The sequence below is a fragment of the Microtus oregoni genome, unplaced genomic scaffold (assembly GCF_018167655.1).
Source record: "Microtus oregoni isolate MIOR12 unplaced genomic scaffold, Mior012 000037F_ref0000500, whole genome shotgun sequence".
In the NCBI taxonomy this organism is placed as follows: domain Eukaryota; kingdom Metazoa; phylum Chordata; class Mammalia; order Rodentia; family Cricetidae; genus Microtus; species Microtus oregoni.
In genome coordinates, this window is record NW_024543096.1 from 20,976,178 (window position 1) to 20,997,308 (window position 21,131).

A 21,131-nucleotide genomic window follows, 5' to 3' on the forward strand; every position below is an offset into this window, starting at 1 on the left:
CATACAAAGGAAAATTAAAAAAAAAAATAAGGTTTTGCCTCCAAAGGACCCAAGTTAATTATCACTATCCCAACAGAATAGATAGCATTTATTTCCTGTCGCTTTATTTTCATATCCTTAACTCTTAGATAAGTAAAGCTATCTTTATATGGAAGCAATTGAAGGCTATAATCGTTCCACCTTTTTCATAATTTATTTCTTATACTATGTCGGGGAGTTCAGACTTCGCTGTGGTAGGGGCTGCAGAAGGCAGCGTGATTGACGGCACGTGTGTGAGAGCCACGCATACATTGTCCTGGACACTACTAAGCAGCATGCCCTCAAAGACTCACTTCTGAAAAGAGTGGTTGACTCAAGCCCCACCTATACAGAGCTCAGTTCCTAAAAATAGGTGCTAAGTTGCATCCTTTGGACACAGGGCTAAAATAAATTCACCGGCCCCATCTCCTTGCTTCATTGACTTCAGTGGAGCTGGTCTCCACTCTGCTGGTAGCTTTCAGGGGACTGGGAAATTGGCTGTACGTGAAAGTGGAGGGAGCCTGCTAAGTGAAGTGTTGTGAGTCTATAGAGCATCGCCGCGGAGTTAGGGTGGACTCTGGTACAAAGGTATGTGTGATATAGTCCTGTGTGTGTACCAAGGTTATAACATAGTCTATCACCGAAGTGCAGTGAAATCTAAAAGTCATTTGTCATCATTATAAAGGAACCTGAGCAGTTTGGATTTGTTCTTATGATTGTGGGCAGCATTGTTGGATATGAAATTGAGGACCTCATGTGTTAATTTCTTTACAATAAATTACTTTTGTGTTTACTATTAAGGAATAATAAGGCCATAAGGGAAACTGAAAAAAAAGGTTTGTCTTTTAAATTAAAAAATAAAGAAATATGAATGATATTTCATGGAATCTAATGAGGGGCAGGAAAAGTCTGAACTACTTTCAACTGCTTCAGCATGCTCAGAGAAGGGTAGGAAAGTTATTTTTTCCAAGACGTAGTTTGATTTTGTGGTTTTTGCTCTAGCTGTGGGCTTATGTTTTCCTGGAGTCTTACTGGAGTAAAGATTAAAGAATCAGGTTCTTACATGTTTTTCAGAATTAAGAAAAGCACTGCCAGTTGGATCTGCCAGCCCTAATTACAGCAGCCACAAACTCCAATAGAGGAGAGGGAGATTGTGCTTTGAAGGTATCATGCCCTATATCCACTTTCAAATGGATGTTTTTTTCTGTCTCCAATTGCCTGTGAACACCTTAATTTGGTCCTGTTGTGCTGTGTTTAGGTGTTAAGAGACTGAAGCGATTTGGAAGTGACTGACATTAGACGAGAATCTCCTAAGACACGGTGCAAAAGCAAGGACGCTTTCAGATTGCATAATGCAGGGTTTAAATTTAGCCAGCTGGTGCTGAACGAACTGAAAGATATTTTATTTTTACCAGAGCTCTATGCAGTTACGGACAAGCCGTGAGTTATTTGAAATATTTTTAAATTTTATGTTAAAGTGCCAAAGGACGAGTAAAATGTTTACTTCTACTGTGTGCAGAGTTACGGATTTTTTCATAAAATGAAAGAACACCTGTTGAAAGTTTTAGACACTATTCCAATGGAGTGGAAAAGGTTGGGGGCAGAAATTAGAAACTCTACATTGTATGTTTAAATATTGCCAGCTTCTTTGCTTGATATTTGAATGTTTTCCCTTCCTGGTATCAACACGTCAGCTAAGAACTAGATCCGTTTTTAAATATCACTCAGTGTTTCAGATGTCTGCAATGTGGCAAACTGCCAGCTGCTTGGGGGAAAACGCAGTCTGGAGTTCTGATGGAATGGGGTTTCTTTCACCCACCACTGGGCATCTTTTAGGTGCAGCTTCCCACTAGACCCTGAAAAAAAAAATGAAAGTCGACGTTCTGTAATAATCACGGGACGTTTTGCTTCCGAATATGTTCCTGCAAAAATGTCAGCACAGGCCAGCTGTCACCTCTGATTATAGAGGGCAGGAGTGTTGCCTTTATGCAGGTCCGTTTTCGGGGAGAAAGCCCACTAAGTTCATGGATAATTTACTGTGGTGTACAGAAGTGCTGTTCCTGCTGTTTCATCTAGAATTCCAACTCTCACTCTGGATTTGTTACAACCTAAAAACTGAAAAACTTCCACGCAGCAGCCTGTTTTCACTCACTTGAAAACTGTTAAACTTAATGGAATAATTTAAGGTCAGTGGTTGATGATCACTCCCAAACCTGCTCTCTCCCTCCTCTTTGCCCCCCTCCCCAGAGTGAGAGAGAGAGAGGGAGGGAGGAAGGGAGGGAGGGAGGAAGGGAAGGAGGGAGATAGAGAAAGAGACAGAGAGAGAGAGAGAGAGAGAGAGAGAGAGAGAGGGAGAGGGAGAGGGAGAGGGAGAGGAAGAGGAAGAGAGAGAGAGAGAGAGAGAGAGAGAGAGAGACTCACCAGTATCTATCTAAAGACGATCGGTAAGGTCCATTAGATACAGCCGGAAGACATGTAATTTATGAGTCAGGATTGACAAATGGTGCATGACACTGTAGTTCCAAGATGTTTTTATTAACAATCTCTGTGATAATTGCAATTACCATGTCCTTTTTTATTTGCATCCCATCCAGTCTTTTAAAAATATTCGAGTTACCCTTTGAAATTCAACTAAGTTATAACTTGCTTTTTCTCACCTCTAAAAGAAACATTGATTCATTCAAACAGTTTTTTTTATCCCTTGTAGAATGGTGGGAAACCTCACCATTTACAGATCCAGAAAAGCCTTTTCTAGAACACAGATCTATTCCATCTAGACACGTGGTTTTTATCTTGTTGCATTCGGTGTTTTGTTGTTCAATTCTGGAGACTCCTTCTCACACACACATTGCATCCTTTCCCAAAACACGTAATTCTCCTACTCCCTGATTCCAATGGGACATCCTACTGACTCAACACAATTCTGACGCTAGTGTTTCACCTTAGAAAGGTCCCCAGAAGATATAGACTGAATCACCCAAGATAGCTCTGCCTTGGATATCAGCAGGAACCAAGAAATCAGGCTTCAGGTGTTGCTCATGCTTCTCAGGTGTTTGGGGCCACAGACCCAACCCGAGTCTGATAGTGAAAATGGCTCATAGCACTTGGAAGTGTGCTCTGCTTGCTACCAATGTTATTCTAGTATAGCATAGAAGAGATGCTCATCGCAAAGCAATGAGGAAAAGGTGACAGTCCCTTACCCAGCTCTCTCCCAAACCTAAGGTATCTCTGGCATAAACAGGTCCACTGAGGTGGTAATAGTCTTAATCAGAAAAGTACCAAGTCCTGGGACAAGTTCCACAACCACCAGCAGCAAACATAGAATGTCTGTGGAAGCTAGAGCAAAGGAAGATTACAAAACACTATATCTGGGGAAAGGAATTATGACTTATTTCTTCACAGCCAATACAGTGTCAGGTGTTGGAGGAAGCTGTGAGACAGGACAGATGACCAAGAGAAGAATCTACTCTGGAGAGGCTGGGCATTACGTAGCTCTGATGGATGGACTCCCTAAGGGTTACCACCTGGGGCTTGAAGTCAGGCTTCTGTTTATTGTTTTGATTAAATGTTAATATAAATATTAAATTATTATGTTCAATATGTTTACATGGTAAATATACTAACTAGATATGGGGACGTAGAATAATTTTTAGGCCTGGAGAGATGGCTCAGCCATTAAAGACTAGGCTCACAACTAAAAATGCAGAATATACTATATTTGTATATCTCAGAGCTGTTATTAACAATTAACTGAGAACCTTCACTATTTATTTTCTATTATTACTAACACAGAAATTTACCAGACCCTTCACTTGGGGTTTCTGTGGTAGAACTCAGTTTGCAACCTCTCTCTCCTATGCAGAAATAGGAGGTTGGCAGAATATACTAATCTTATCCCTTGATCCAGTTTCTGAGCAAGCTGCTGCCATCCTAGGGCTAGGTCCCACTCCCTTACCCCAAATTCTCAGGTCATCTGATAAGCAATATCATCACCAAGGATACTCCAATGGATTCGATGACAACAACCAGGAACAAAGAACAGATCTTTGTTTCAGAATATATGATAAATGCCCACAGCAAGCCCTTCTCCTTTAACATGCCTCCATAAACTGCGGGTTTAAAAACTTGCCAGTCCTCTTCAAATTTCATCTCCCTAGGGTGTTTTTCCTTTTGTATCAATAAAAGCATAAAGAGCAAGAACAGTTAGGACATAAAGGTAGCGAAGATTTTATTTACTTAGAGTGAGCAAACATAGATTTTTTTGTGTGTCTTTTGATATGTAAAATGACAGTGACTTAATATTTACTGCCTTTTGACATTTTGGGAACCTCAGTGATGGTAAGGAAAATAGTCTGGAGTAACATTTCTCAATCTTTGTAATGCCAAGACCCTTTAATACAGTTCCTCATGTTGTGGTGACCCTCAACTGTGCCATTATTTTCCTGGTTACTTCATAACTATAATTTTGTACTGTTTTAATTGTAATGCAAGTATTTTCTTTTCTTTCTTTTTTTGGGGGGTTTTTTGAGACAGGGTTTCTCTGTAGCTTTGGAGCCTGTCCTGGAACTCCCTTTGTAGACCAGGTTGGCCTCGAACTCACACAGATCCGCCTGCCTCTGCTTCCTGAGTGCTGGGATTAAAGGCGTGTGCCACCACTGCCCGGCTGTAAGTATTTTTGGAGACAGTGTATTTCCAAAGGAGTCATGACCCACTGGTTTGGAACTACTGGTCTGGGGAGGGGAGCACAATAAGTAACCCAAATTTCTGCTGGTGTAGATGTACCTCTTAAAATATTTCTTAAAATAATAGAAAACTTCTTTGTTGGTAACCCAAAGAAACTTCTGGCTGTTTCAACAACATAAATACTAAACTAGAGAAGCAGAGACCCTGGAATGAGCTACCCAAATAAAGTCTGAAGACAAAACCCTTAGAAACCCATTCCCTTGAGCTCAGCTTTATCCAGGTTAGTGCTCTTTCTTGGAGTCTCCACAGTCCTGCCCTACCCATATGGAATCCACTTGGAAAGAAACCCATCTTGATAAATCCTTTGTTTTGCTTTTTTTCCCTGTTTTTTTTTTAAGACACAAACAGCATTTGTTGATTTTCATGCTGTGCTTCACGTTTCTCTTGAAATTAAAACAAATCTAAAAGAAGACATGATCACATAATCTGCAAACACTCCGTTCCCTTCGGCTCCAGTTTTACCTCAGCGTGTTTGTTCCTGCTCCCTAAGATGAGAACCTCTCCCTCCCTCACCCCTGTCAGTCTGTCTTTGGGAACTTGTCATTTTTCACTGCTCCTTTCAGATGAGCTGTCAAGTCCATCTTGTCCTCTCATGGTTTTCTAATTCGATGCAGGCTATGTCTGCATTGCCTGGATGTGTCTGGTTGTTGAAAAGTAAACAGTTGTCAGAGTGATTCAGGTATGCATATAAGGTTGAGTAAATACAGCACAGGAATTAATTGTGGGGACCTTTTACTGTTTCTTTGAGGATCCAACGGTGTCTTTCCTTAAATTGGAATAAATTGGCTTAGATGTTCCTACATGGTTATTATTAGATTGAAAATAATCATGTCACAAGTCTAATGTGTTGGAAGGCATGTTTTAATAGTATAGCTCTTCCACCCACAGGCTTGATATGTGTCAGAAGTTCAATAAGGGTAGACTGAATATAAAACATTCAGGTAGCAATTGTTATTCTTGTTTTTAATTTATTAGAACTTAACTGTAATAAAATGGCATGAGGTAGCCCTCATACCATAAAGAATCTGGGATTTGGATGAAGGACCTAATGAATTATAACTCACCAACATCACTATTTGTTTCTTTTTATAAGTCAACACTGACATAATAAGAATTCAGATTTGAGTTAACTAACTTATATGCCACTTACATAAATAATTAGAAGCACATGAATGATCAACTATATAACTAAGTTTGCCAGGGAAACAATGAAAAATCTTTTTTGTAAAGTTAAGGTTTCCCTGTTGTAAAAGGCTTCCTGTTTATCCCAGATGCCTAGAACTGAAATAACCACACAGAAACTGTATTAATTAAATCACTGCTTGGCCTATTAGCTCTAACTTCTTATTGGCTAACTTTTACATCTTAATTTTACCCCTTTCCATTATTTTATATTTTACCACGAGGCTTGTGGCCTACCAGCAAGGTTCCGGTGTTTCTGTCTCTAGTGCAGCTCCAAGGATTCTCTCTGACTCCACCCTCTTTCTCCTAGCCTTCAGTTTAATTTTTCCTGCCTAGTTCTGTTCTACTCTATCTCCAACCCAAAACAGCTTCTTTATTCACTAATGGCATTCACAGTATACAGAGGGAATCCCAAATCACTTCCCTAATGATTTGTCTGTTTGGTATTTTAGTATTTCTGAATGTCTATCCAGTGGTTCTAGTAAAGTGAGTATAGCCACAGAAAAGGAAAGATTATAGTGAGTTTCTTCATATTAGAAAAATTCTCAACTGCAGCGGCAAACATTTCCTAGTTGCATTGCCTCTGCTTCGGCTGCACATAGGCATTCCCTGCGTACGACAGAGGGCAGAAGGCAGGTGTTTGGTGTTTCTCTGTTGGGCAAAGTCCAGAAGGAGTCTCCACTGGAACAAAGATGGCAGCACCGCAGATGGCAAAGGGAAGCGACCAGCAGTAGCCAGCATGCAGACATTTCTCTGCTCTGCACCTTCCCAAGGTGCTCAGAAAAGAGGCAGGACCCCCGTGACTGTCATGACTTCTTTAACAGGCAACATCCGCTGTGTCCTGCAGGAATGCAAAACATTTATTTTTAGGGGTGGAGTTGTCTGAGAGCATGTCCAATTTCAGCCACTGACTCATTCTGGAGCAGAAATAATTTCAAGATTCATCATCTCGCCGTCATACAGAGCTGGACAACAGCAAGGCTTTGGCTCTAAAATTTCAGAGAAGTGATATTTGGAAGGCATGTTTCCATATCTAATATATTTCCTTTATTTTTCGAAAAAACAAACAAATGAAATCCCTAATCCATCTCTGGCAAATTTTAACTCGAAACTATTATTTCTGGCTCCCCATACTTCTAGAGATAAGCAATAAATTATATCTTAAAATTCCATCTTTACCCTTTTTATTTCTTTTTCACCCCAGTTTAACTGATCACAGCTTCTTAACGCTGCCTTTTTGCTCAGTTAAGTTTAGTTACCTTTACACGTGCGTTAGTGTTTTTGTATTTTGTTCATAGTCTTTTCTGGAAAGAATAGTAGAAACTATGCTTCCATGTTTTTCTCTATTTTTTCATATTCTTGATCAAAAATCATTTGGCTATTCAAAGACCTATGGGTAGTCCTCAAATAACAATCAGTATCTATGATATTATAATGATACATTATGTTGTTTTGTATAAAAATGAGGGAGACCAACATACCTTTGTATAAATATTTGTATTGATATAGAATAACATTAAATATTAATAACAGCAACACAATTTTTAAAGAATTATTATTCTAAGTGTATATTGAAAAGGGGTTCCAGGATTGGTATATATAATGGCATTTATGAATACAGTTTTTGCATTTTTATCACTTAAAGTTAGAAAATGTTTATAAAAATGTGCTTTCCTTCTCTCTCTCTCTCTCTCTCTCTCTCTCTCTCTCTCTCTCCTATCTATCTCTACCAACCTTCCACCATTCATTTCTAAAATATATATTATGAAAGAACCATGAAATATGTCCCTGATTCTAGAACTCTGAACATCCTTGAAGTGTGTGAAGTTCCTTCAGTTGACCTGAATCACACATACATTGTTTCCAAGAGTCATATGAAATCCAGATCATATTGCTCTAGAGACTAGAAATTCTAATGGGTTTTCCTTAATAGGTCAAACATAAACAGTAGCACCAGCTCCTTGGTTTTCAGTTCTGGTTCCTACTCTGATCAACTGTTGATATTGAGCAAATGAACAACTATACTCATTACCTAATTTGAAAATTAGATGCTGGCAAATTTTCTTACAATATTGCTGAGGATGAATTCCCCCATATTTGTAAAGTGACCACAGTCATTCCTGGCACATGGTAACAGGATTTGGCATTTCATACCATAATTAATATTTAATAGTAACATTATTGTAACATAGCCATCATTTGCCAGTATGTTCCCAGGAAGCAAGGTAAGAATATCAAAGTTGTAGGTTTCTCTGTATGCTTAATCTTCAGCATCGCAATGATCCAGAAACCTGTTTAAGAAGAAATTGGCTGCTTGATTGAATAAGTTGTTCCTTTGTTAAGGCAATCCTCACTTTTCACAGATACACTCTTCAGTTTAAATTAAATTTCTGTGCTTGCTGGAGTTGTAGAAAGCTATTAAGTGCCCTCTTTCTATTATAATTATCCTAACACTTTAAATGGATAACTGCTTTGTTATTCTCAGTGGCAGCATAAGGTTACTTCAAGTAGCTAAATTGCATCTACCTCAGCCCCTGTGGCTCCAGCCTTCCGTCTGGAAGAACCAATGTCTTAGTCATTGTTCTATTGTTGTGAAGAGAAACCAAGACCATGGCAAATCTTATAAAGGAAAACATTTAATAGGGACTTGCTTATTGTTTCGGTGGTTTAGTCCATTATCATAATGGGGAGTATGCATGCAGGAGAAGTCACTGAAAATTCTATATCTGGATCCACAGGCAGCAAGAAGAGATTCTGGATTTTGTTTCAGCTTTTAAGTACGTGGGTGTTTTATATTAGGGGCATAGATGTTCAGGATTGAGACTTCATCCTGATGAACTGTTCCTGTTATGAGTATAAAATGCCCCTCTCCATTTCTTCTGATTGATTTAAGTTTGAAGTCAACTTTGTTGGAGATTAGTATGGCCACACCTGCCTGTTTCTTAGGTCCATTTGCTTGATAGGCCTTTTCCCAGCCCTTTACTCTGAGTAGGTGCCTGTCTTTGTGGTTGAGGTGGGTTTCTTGTAAACAGCAGAATGTTGGATCCTGTTTTCTTATCCAGTCTCTTAGCCTGTGCCTTTTTATAGGTGAGTTGAGTCCATTGACATTAAGTGATATTAATGACCAGTGGTTGTTAACTCCGGTCATTTTTTTTTTTAGTCGTAGAGTTTGTGTGTTTCCCTTCTTTGTTTTGTGTTGGTGAAGGGTCTCTAGATGTCTGAGTTATTGTGGTCATTGTTGGACTCCTTGGTTAGTGATTTTCCTTCAATTACTTTCTGTAGGGCTGGATTTGTGGCTGCATATTGTTTAAATTTGTTTTTATCCTGGAAAATTTTATTTTCTCCATTTATAGTGAATGAAAGCTTGGCTGGGTATAGTAATCTGGGCTTGCACCCATGGTCTCTCAGTTTCTGCAGTACATCTATCCAGGACCTTCTGGCTTTCATGGTTTCCATGGAGAAGTCAGGTGTAAGTCTGATAGGTTTACCTTTATAAGTAATTTGGCCTTTTTCCTTTGCAGCTCTTAATATTCTTTCCTTATTCTGTATACTTTGTGTTTTGATAATTATATGGCGAGGGGATGTTTTTTTTGATCCAGCCTATTCGGTGTTCTGTATGCTTCTTGCACCTTCATAGGTATATCTTTCTTTAGGTTGGGAAAGTTTTCTTCTATAATTTTATTAAATATATTTTCTGGACCATTGAGCTGCACTTCTTCTCCTTCTTCTACTCCTATTATTCTTAGGTTTGGTCTTTTTATTGTGTCCCATATTTCCTGAATGTTTTGTGATGAGAGTTTGTTGGACTTGCTGTTTTCTTTGATCAGTGTGTTTATTTTCTCTATGGTATCTTCAGAATCCGAGAGTCTTTCTTCTATCTCTTGTATTCTGCTGGTTATGCTTGTTTCTGTAGTCTCTATTCGTTTACCTAGATTTTCCATGTCCAGCCGGCCCTCTGTTTGTGTTTTCTTCTTTGCCTCCATTTCAGTTTTCAGGTCTTGAACTGTTTCCATTATCTGTTTGATTGTTTTTCCTTGGTTTTCTAGGGTATCATTCACTGATTTATTCAATTCTTCAAACTTTCTGTTATATTTCTCATCCATTTCTATAAGGGCGTTTTTTACATGCTGTTTAAGGGTGTCAATCACTTTCATGAAGTCAATCTTTTCTCCTTCTTCTTGATTAAGGTGTTCATGTCCTCCCGTTGTGAGGTCGCTGGTTTCTGGTGGCTTCATGTTGCTTTTCAGCTTGTTGGGCGAATTTTTGCCTTGGCGTCTGCCCATCTCTTCTTCCAAATGCTCCCTTATGGATCTTCTTTTACTGGATCAGGTCTCCTAGCCTACCCAATGCTGGCTCTCCCCAATGTTGGCTCTCCTGGCGCCAAGAGATCAGGCCTCTGTGCTGGTTGTGCAGCTTGCAAACAAAGCGCCTACCCTGCTTGGTGCAGGCAGGCCATAGAAACAAAGGAACTCCAGCCCGCTTGGGCGCCCCGAGGATTCGGACACAGTGATCAGACAGGCTGGGCTGGGTGATGTTACGTGTCGATAGAGGGCAGTGGGGTCGAAGTGGGGAGGGCTCTGGACGGAAGCTGGGTGGGCCAGGAAGAAAGAGGCAGCACCCAGGGAGTAGAGGCCCTGCAGAGAGCCCAAGAAAAACAGGGTGCCAAGGAACCCCCGAGCTCCCCGTCCCCGGCTGGCGCCAAGGGCCAGAAACTCACCCCAATGCTGGGTCTCCTTGCTCCGAGAGATCAGGCCTCCGCGTTGGTTGGGCAGCTCGCAAACAAAGTGCCTACCCCGCTTGGTGCAGGCAGGCCACAGAAACAAAGGAACTGCAGCCCACCCGGGCACCCGGAGTACTCGCCCAGACAGTGTTTCAGCTTTTAAACATCTAAATTCCCACCTGCAGTGAAACACTTCCTTCAAAAAGGCCACACCTCCTAATCCTTTCAAATAATGCTACTTCCTGGAGACCAAGCATTCAAATCTATGAGCCTAAGGGGACCAGCCTCATTCAAACTACCACAACAACCCATAGCCACGTTAAATCTTGTCAATATTTTGACCGAGTTGTTGCACTCAAAACACAAATTTGAACTCATTATGTCTTCCACTCCTCAAACACAATGGTAACTGATCATGACCCTCAGGCAACTCCATGCCTCCTCAGCCTGAAGTTACAGTATGCCTCCTCTTGCCTTGCTCACCTCTTTTTCTCTGTATTAAGTTCATTCACAGTTACTGAAAGATGGAAAAAGACTTCTCATTCAGGAAGGAGAAACTAATAGATAGGGCTGGGAACCAGATTTTGGGAATCTACAGGAGACTAGGCAAAGCAGAATCCAGTCAACCATTTAAGAGAAAGCAGAAGATAATGAGTTCATGAAACGATGCAATGAGGTAAGAAAATCATGAAGAGTAAAAGAAATCACGTGAGCAGAAATAAATGGGATTCCAGGTGTGGCTACTCACAGCTGCGCTGCTAACACATAGAAGGCAAGAATATGGTCAAAGTTTCAAGGCCTGTCAGTATTGCAAAAAGAATTCCATGCCAGCCTGGTTCCTGGGAAAATTAGATAGGGAGAGTAAGGACTGGATATGATCATATACACATATGGTACACATACAGAAATTTTCAAGTCAAAACAATGAAAATTTAAGAAATAATCATAACTTAAGAAGTAGGAGGACAAGATGTGGCAGGGCACTCAGATCGTGTCCTAATGGCATGTGCTTCTTGATGAAGATCAAGATCACTGTAGAAGTCTTGGAAGTTCTCTACTTCTGATATTTGGAGGAGTTTTGAATATTCAAAGCAGCCATGTTAGACATAGTGTCTACCCACCCAGCCTGGGCCTGCTGTCAGCTGTCACAGCTTGGATCCCATTCACAACTATTTTTGTGTGTCTTTGTATGTGGTGTGTCTGTGTGTATGTGTGTTTAGATAGTGGTCTGAGCATTTTATTTATGTCCAGTCTAATCCTCTCAATAACTACATCCCCACATCTGAAATTTTATAAAATTGGTGTGTAAGAATGTTTTGAATTTCTCCTCCTATGATTTTTTTCCTTTGGCAGCTGAGTGTTAATATTGGTGCAGCTTATCACATAGTCCTCAAAGCCTGCACTCCTAGTGAGTGCGACTTGGGGTTTTGTGCCAAATTGTCTCTCCTTAGCCAGCATGCAGTTCACAAGTGTCCAGGGACACCCCCAAACCCAAAACTCAGAGATCAAGGGAAACACTGCTTATGAGGACACGATTCTCCAAAGATAGATGGGAAAAGTTTTATGTGAATGTGCAATGCATACCTATACTAGTGTTGTAAGTTTTATGTGCATGTGCACAGGCACGTGTTTATCGGTATGTATGTTTTATGTGAGTGTGCTCATGCACATGTTTATCGGTGTGTATGTTTTATGTGCGTGTGCACAGGCACATGTTTATCGGTGTGTATGTTTTATGTGCGTGTGCACAGGCACATGTTTATCGGTATGTATGTTTTATGTGCGTGTGCTCATGCACATGTTTATCGGTATGTATGTTTTATGTGTGTGTGCACATGCACATGTTTATCAGTGTGTATGTTTTATGTGCGTGTGCACAGGCACATGTTTATCGGTATGTATGTTTTATGTGCGTGTACACAGGCACATGTTTATCGGTGTGTATGTTTTATGTGCGTGTGCACAGGCACATGTTTATCGGTATGTATGTTTTATGTGAGTGTGCTCATGCACATGTTTATCGGTGTGTATGTTTTATGTGCGTGTGCACAGGCACATGTTTATCGGTATGTATGTTTTATGTGCGTGTACACAGGCACATGTTTATCGGTATGTATGTTTTATGTGCGTGTGCTCATGCACATGTTTATCGGTGTGTATGTTTTATGTTCGTGTGCACAGGCACATGTTTATCGGTATGTATGTTTTATGTGCGTGTGCTCATGCACATGTTTATCGGTATGTATGTTTTATGTGCGTGTGCTCATGCACATGTTTATCGGTATGTATGTTTTATGTGCGTGTGCTCATGCACATGTTTATCGGTATGTATGTTTTATGTGAGTGTGCACATGCACATGTTTATCGGTATGTATGTTTTATGTTCGTGTGCTCATGCACATGTTTATCGGTATGTATGTTTTATGTGCGTGTGCACATGCACATGTTTATCGGCATGTATGTTTTATGTGCGTGTGCACATGCACATGTTTATCGGTATGTATGTTTTATGTGCGTGTGCACAGGCACATGTTTATCGGTATGTATGTTTTATGTGCGTGTGCTCATGCACATGTTTATCGGTATGTATGTTTTATGTGCGTGTGCTCATGCACATGTTTATCGGTATGTATGTTTTATGTGAGTGTGCACAGGCACACTAGTACTGGTGTTGTATCTCCTGTCTGTACTCCACTCACTGAGAATGGTGATGAAGGCATGACTGGGTTTGGAAGACTTAATTAGCAACAATTTTCTAATAGCATTTTGTGGCTATCTAATAACAAAAAAAAAATCTGCCCAAAACTACATTTGCCAGGAAGACCTTTTATATTTGGCAAATTCAGAGAAATTGCTCCATTTTATATCCTATCTTAATAAGTGCAAAATTGTGAAGCTAACTTACTTTCTATCCTAACTTGTATAGCCAACTCAAAATTATCTTTTGGATCTGGAGACATTTCCTTAGATAAACAATTTAAGCTTTTATATTTCTCAACCTTATAAACTTAGTGTCTCTTATATAAGTTTGTTTTCTTAATTTGATAATATTGAAAACTATAACTATCTCATTTGCAACTTCATCAGAGACCTGAGAAGGAGAGACTATTAAACTACTTCTACTCTTTAGACTGTTTCTAATGCTGTATCATTAGGAATCTGACATCACAGATTTCTGTTGAAATTACATACTGAAGTTGAATGCAAAGGGTATTTAGGTCATGGTTAGAGTGACAGGGGAGACTTATCCAGAACAGGATCAATTCAAAGTTGATACACTGGAGTTATTGTAGCTTTATCTGCAATGATACCTGGTGACAAAGGATATATCAGTTTTCCTGCAGTGGAGTGTCACTGGGTTATCAACCACACTCTAGGTAGCCTCCATGTCAAGGATAACAGGACAACACAAATGATCTCAGTGATATATTTATCAACCTTTATTTTTGTTTTGCTTAATTTGGGTGTGTGTGTGTGTATGTCTGTGTGTTATTGCTCTTTTATGTATTTACTTTTTTTCATTTTTGTGTTTTTGTGAGGGTTTATTGTTCTATTTTGATTTTGTTTATATTCTTTATTTTTTTAAAAAGGTGAGAAAGAATCTAAAGTTGGGTGGGTAGGGAAGTGAGTAGGATCTGGAAAGAGTTAAATGAGGAGAAAATGTGATCAAAAATACTGTATAAAATGTTTAATTAAAAATAAAATGAATTATTACAGTTTTAATTTATAAACACCTTAGCTTTAAATTTTTAAAATATATTGTTTTTAGTGTGCACATCATTGTCTCTTTCCCCAGATGAGGACAACAGTCAAAATGCAATATTGACAACTCACACAGTGGAACAAAATGCCAATTGCCAATTATTTTATTGTAACAACCTACAGCTTTTAAGAAAAGTAATATCTCACAAGGGATTCTTTATATTTCTGCTTGCCATTGTAGATCTAACATCTTATCCAAAAAGAGCTAATATAATAGTCATATTGTTTGGGATGCTTTCAAGGCTTTGTGTGGAATTTTCCTCAACACATTAGTACTTTTAGAAAGTGAAATGATTTCCAGAAATAAATAGATTTAACTGGCAATTGCGCATTATTTAAGTGTGTGTATATGTGTGCTTGTGAGCGCACAGGTTTGTGTTGCTTCTCTACCTGATTGTCTACCTTTACTAAATAGTGTTCAACAGAGCAGTTATGCGCAGTTTGGGCTTCCTGCTTTTATTAAGTATTTCAGCCATTTATTTTAAAAGAAAAAATTATCAAAGTTCACTGCAGTTTGTGGACTTGACAGAGAAAATATTTTAAGTTAAAACTACCAATCACTAAAAAGTTAGTTCAAATTAAGGGGCTGGATTTCTCTAAGACAAAATTGGATCTGTTCAAGTACACTTTACTTGTAAAGGAAATGTGTTATTAGTTGAAGAAGAGTCACCATAGCATGGCTAAGTTAATGAGATTTATAATTTGGTGAGCTGGACTTTCATTATGATTCAACAGAATAAATTCCAGTTTTTAGTGTTAAGAGAATGGTGAAAATGAGAGGAGAGTGTAGTATTGGGGAATTCCTGAAAATGGAGGAGGGTTTTGCTGAGTCAGTATGCTCTTAGCATAGAAATTGCTCCACTAGACAGTAAATGACTAGTTAGCTAATTTCTGCATACATTCTGATGACTTTAATCTAAGCTTGCCAGGAAGATATTTGCCAAAGCTGCAAATCATTTAAGTCTCCTCTCTAGTACATTTCAAGTGCTTGTTTTTTTGGTCTTTGAACATATTGTTGGTTAGTCATGTCAATTTGATTAGACTAGAAACACTCAGTTTTGTAAAATACAACTCTGAATTCTATAACAAAGCTTCCTGAGACAATTATATCAGAAAGGGTCTGATCTAACAGATGGATCAATCTCTTGATGGAGTTTTATTTTCAGAGTGGACGAAAAGTGGGGGGTAGAGCCTACTTAGGGGATATAGGTCACTGGAAATATCACTGAGGATTGCGTCTTGCCATTTTCTCTACTTCCTGGTGTTGATAGGAGCTATTCAGTTCTACCAAGTCTTTCCCGACATGATGGACTGACACCTGAAACTACAAGCAAAGTAAGCAGTGCCTCTTTATAAGCGATGCTCTAATTTGGCCATGGTCACAACACTGTTATCAGTACAAATGCTGATAGCACTCTTGACACACACAGACACACATAAAAACAGATCAAATGATCTATAGAACTTGCTCAAACCCAAATGCATAATAGTTTTAGGAAAAGACACATTTTTTTGTGTAATTCATCCATCTACAAATGATATGTGTATGCCCAAAATGTTAAAGACTCTAGTGGTAAATATTTTAATCTATTTACAAGACATGACATTTTCTTTTAAGCATAAGTACATCTTTCCCATGATCTCTTCAGGCTGAAGTGTGCATATTGGCCTCCTATTTCTTAATACTCAATTTCTAGTCTGGAGAAATAGAAAGAAAAGAAAATCCTTCTCAGAAGACAGACACAGAAACACCCAAGACAGAGGATTAGGGAGATGAGACTCAGAAAAATTTAGAAGGTCCGAATGAAGCAGCAGTATGTATAATATTCCAAAAACAAAGTAGGGAAGAAGTTTACATTTAAAGGCAGAAACTCAGGAAGAAGTGGAAAATGTAGAATGATATGAATACTAAGATTGTTCTAGAACAAAGACCTTAGGAAGAACAAGATAAAAATCGATTTAAGTTGAAGAAATCCATAAACAGAAACAGTCTGTGGCCAAACTAATCAAATACAGCGACATCTTTTTATTTAGGATACACACTTTTTTTTACAGTGTAACATTTTGAAGTGCATGATCACCTAGGTAGCAACACAAACAATATGAGGAATCCTATAGAAGAATGGCAGTGTCTTCTATGTCTCTTTAGTGAGTAGCCAGAGGGCAACAGGGACTGGAAGAATTTACATATTGTCTTCTGGGCCTCTTCCAGGGGAAGGTGCATGAAGTTTCCTGATCATGGGTCTTTGGAAATTAAAGCACACAAACAACTCTGTAGAGTTATTGGAGTAATTTTTTTTTATAGTTTGTAAACCATGTGGAGCAGGAGGGAAGAGGCAAAGTCATTTGGAGAAAAGCAGGGCCCATCCTTGAAGTGTAATATCTTAGGCTATCTCTGTGCACCTTCTGTTTTCATATGACTCTGGCTGGTGCAACCTTGGCTCATTGTCTAGTACTAAAACACCAACAAAACTGACTTTTGAAATCATCTACATTTATGAAGTAATTTTTCTATTTTTATATTCTTGTCTTCAGCAGTATAGTCATATATGTAGTACGATTCCTTGCTATTATTCTAACACCAAATTGCTCAATATTACATGTCTTGTGTCCTCCTTGACTTGGGCATCATGATGCAAAGAATAATGTTCCTTAAGGTAATGGAAACATGAGGTTTAGATAAATCAGAATCATGGTCTACCTTTGCCACATACTAATTTTGCTGGTCATAACTTCCCTTATTTCTCACACTATATCTACGTACCCATATATCATCTATGAATCTGTGAATCATGCCTTCTTCCAGGATATATAATAATACTTGGTGGTTGGAAGACATAAAAATCATTTATTTTACTCTAAGAAAGATACTACGTGAAACGCTTTAATTTTATAAGATTACATAAAGTCACCACAGGCAACTGTCTAGGTCCCATTATATAGGTAAGAAACGGGAGGTTTTAAAACATTTAACAATTGATTTAAAATCAAACATTAATTGCAAGAGGAATAATGAAACTGATAAATTATGAGTCCAAAGCAGATTATTAGAGTCCTTGAACGCTGTCTTTCCAAAGTAGAAAGTCCCGCAAAGACTGAGAGAGTCAGATTCATCCGACTTGTTCCTAGAGTGTATTGCATGCCAATGCTACAGGAGAGAAATGGGAAGAACTCCAGGAGGAATCAAATAAATGTTTTAGAGAGACAAAATCCAGCACATATCCCAGGTTTCAGAATCAAGATCTTTCTGACTCAACTTTTCTAACCTGGAATTTAATGTGTTACTTCGTGTCTGAGTTAGAAGTATAATTTCTAAATTTTAAGATCTGCTATCTAAGTGGGGAAAAATGGCAGCAAAACTGTGTTGTCGTTAACCTAGTTGTGATATTTTAAATCCTTCATCATATTAGACTGGATTCATTTTATGCAGATAAGTTTGGTTTGGGGTGTTGGTAAAGATGTGCAGTGTGGCTCACCAACTTCCTAATGGTAACTCATATAATGACTGAGCACGACATCTTTGTAGGACTGGCCATTTAGGATTTTTTTTTGTTTGATTCAGAAACCAACGATAGAATGACACAATTTGCTTTATTTCTAGCTTTAGAAATAAGGTCAGACAAGCATTTATTAAGATGCTGTATTTCTTAGGAATTTCCTTAGTATTTTCTTTCCAAGAAAAATATGACTGAATATAATGATGATAATTTGTCTCCATGGCACTGACTGACCAACAGTTGACTGTCCTGCAAGGACAGGGTATCAGTGCCCCTCAGTGATGGGGAAGGGCAGATTTAAACCAAGGGAAAAGAGGAGCGCCATCCTACCCTTCATCTGGGGAGTAGACTAGATCACTAGAAAATGAAAGCCATGACCCCTGCTCTGCATTTTCTTTGTCTTTCAGTGAAGTCCATTCCTTTCCCTATTCTCTTAGTTCTATACCTAACTTTTCATTAGTGTTATCTCTGTAACAACCAAAGCTATGTAGCTGAACATTCTATTGTGATTTTCACTTCTAACTGCAAGCTTATAAGAATGAAAAAGGAGCCACTTAGAGCGGTAGAAACCCAATGTACTACTGTTTTCTCTTTCATCGGCCTTAGATTAGACTGAAATCAATATCTAGAAAGGATAAATATGTAGATACTTGGGAAGGAGGAAGGATTCATATCCTTAATTAAAAATTTTACTTGGAAATGTAAACATCATATTTTAGTAAAAGTATCTTTACATAAGAGCATGTGCAGAAAGAAACAAGTGTATATGCAGAAACTCAAGTAAGTTCAGCAGCCACTGTGCATGTGATTCTATTATTTTTTTTTGTTTTTTTGTTTTTTTTTTTTTTTTTTTGGTTTTTCGAGACAGGGTTTCTCTGTAGCTTTGGAGCTTCTCCTGGAACTCCCTTGGTAGACCAGGCTGGCCTTGAACTCACAGAGATCCGCCTGTCTCTGCCTCCCAAGTGCTGGGATTACAGGAGTGCGCCACCACCGCCCGGCAGTTATTCTATTATTGTATGCACATGTGTATGTGTGCGTCAGTGCATGTTCATGTGTGTGCATATATGTAAGCTGGTCTACATGCATGTGAGCCCCAGAGGTCAACATCTGGCGGTTTATTGTTGTTTGTTTTATTTGGGGAATTGTATTTCAAGGAACCCAGAGTTGACTAATTTGCTTAGCCCATTGGCCAGCCAGCTGTAGGGATCCACCTGTCTGCCCTTTCAATGTTAGGATTACAGATGCATATACCCAGGTTTTCAAAAATACTTTGACTTATTCTTGAGAATTTTACACATGTACAGTTGTGGTCCAATCCACCTCCCACTCCCTTCTCTCAAACTCATACTAGAACGTTTCTCCATTTCTTCTGCTCAACTGTGTCTTCCAGTTAGTAAACCCGCTGAGTCCATTAGCACTGCCAGTATAAGCATGGGTATGTTTAGGACCATTCACTGGAATATGAGCAACATAAAAGGGTCACATCCCATCTCTCCCTTAGATAGCCATTAACTACCTATATACCTCCAAGGCTGTGGGTGGAGCTTCATGAGGCCCTCCTTCATGCTTGCTAGAATTTTGGCTGCTTGGATCATGCACAGGTCTTATGCATTCAACCACGCTCACTCTCGGTTCATGTGTGCAATGGCCTTGTCAATTCCGGAAATCACCGCTTCAAGGTCCTCCACAACCTTTGGCTCTTACAGTATTTTATGCATGTTTGAGTGATTTAAACTTGGGCTCTCGTGTTTACACGACAGTCACTTTACTGCTGCTATGATTCCCCAGACCTCGATTTTATCTTTTGTTCATTACTTCATCAGGAAAACAGGAATAAAATCCCTATCGAATATGAGAATCAATGTACAATGTGAGGAAAGTGATGAGCACATAATAGGCACTCATTGACTGACAGCTTATGATGTGAGAGGTCGGATAGCCCTAGAGAAGAAAAACGGCCAACAGGAAGCTTATGCTGAGAAATAGAAACCGTCTACCAGCATTTATCGGTTCGACTTACTTGACCGTTTCATTGAAACTTAAATCATTTTGTTCAGTTATCGATTTTCTTAAGCAGGCCAATTCTCTAAGTTAAGCAATTAATTAAAAATGTTTAATAGCAGTGTGATTAAATTCTCAAATATACCCAAGTTGGTAATATTTTCTTTCTAATGATTATCAAATTTCCTCTTAAATTTGGTTCATTCATATTTGCTCTTCTACCAGAAGTCATTCCCACAGTGTGATAGGATCTTGAAAGAGCATATGGAAAATCTATAAAGCAAGTTATCATTAGAATACAAATTAAATGGACATTTGACCCAAATGTGCTTCCTCTCTCTCTCTCTCTTTCTCTCTCTCTCTCTACCACTCTCTCTCTCCCTTTCTGTCGTGTGTGTGTGTGTGTGTGTGTGTGTGTGTGTGTGTGCGCGCACGCGAGTGTGTGTGCTTTCTTATAACCCCAGGACCACATATCCAGGGGTGATGTCACCTGTAGTAGACTGGGGCCTCGCATATCATTTACTAATTAAGAAAAATATTATAGGATTTCCCTTAGGCCAATATCATGGGCTCTTTTCTTAATCGAAGTTCTCTCTTCCTAAATCAATCTAGGCTCTGTCAAGTTGACATAAGTCAGTGCAATTTCCTTGTGCTTTAGTCACAAATCATCATGTACATCAGGAAAAGTTGCTTTACCACAGTTACAGGAATCCAGTGTCCCAAAGGAAATTTACTATACAGAAATCAAGATGCTCTCTAGGCTAAGCTCCTCCAAGGAGCTCCATGATCTATCCATCTCCTGCTTTTTCTAGCTTTCAGAAGCCAGATCCTGCTTGCATTGCTTTTACCTCAAAGCCAGCAGTACGTAGAATCTCTCCTTCCCTCCCTCTCTACTTCCCTTCCTCCAATTCTCCCTCCGCTCTCTCACCACTCCCTTTCTTCCCTTCTATCCTTACTCTGCTATTCTCCTGTATCTCTCTTTCACATATGAAGTTCTTTAGGATCCCAATTTACCCATAAAGAGAATCCAGCGAAATTCTCCCATATCAAGATACACAGCATCTGCAAAAATTACTCCATTTGTTGCGGGGTGTGGCTGCTTGTTTGTCCTGGCCACCTGGCTAGCTTAGACCTGAAATATCACAGAGAAACTGTATTAATTAAATCACTGCTTGGCCCATTAGCTTTAGCTTCTTATTAGCTAACTC

General features: G+C 39.1%; 1 protein-coding gene across 4 annotated transcripts in view; it reads left to right on the top strand.

Moving 5' to 3' along the window:
* Positions 1 to 474: 474 nt before the first annotated feature.
* LOC121433232 (xin actin-binding repeat-containing protein 2-like) overlaps positions 475 to 21,131 on the top strand; it is a 74,924-nt gene continuing 54,267 nt past the window's right edge. For 3 of the 4 annotated variants that reach the window (XM_041631588.1, XM_041631584.1, XM_041631586.1), the window contains exons 1-2: positions 594 to 606; positions 1,093 to 1,182. The gene's annotated coding sequence lies outside the window, so the exon portion shown is untranslated. Of the gene's footprint in view, positions 607 to 1,092; positions 1,183 to 21,131 lie in introns of all 4 variants that reach the window. The other variant, XM_041631585.1, reaches the window with a different exon arrangement.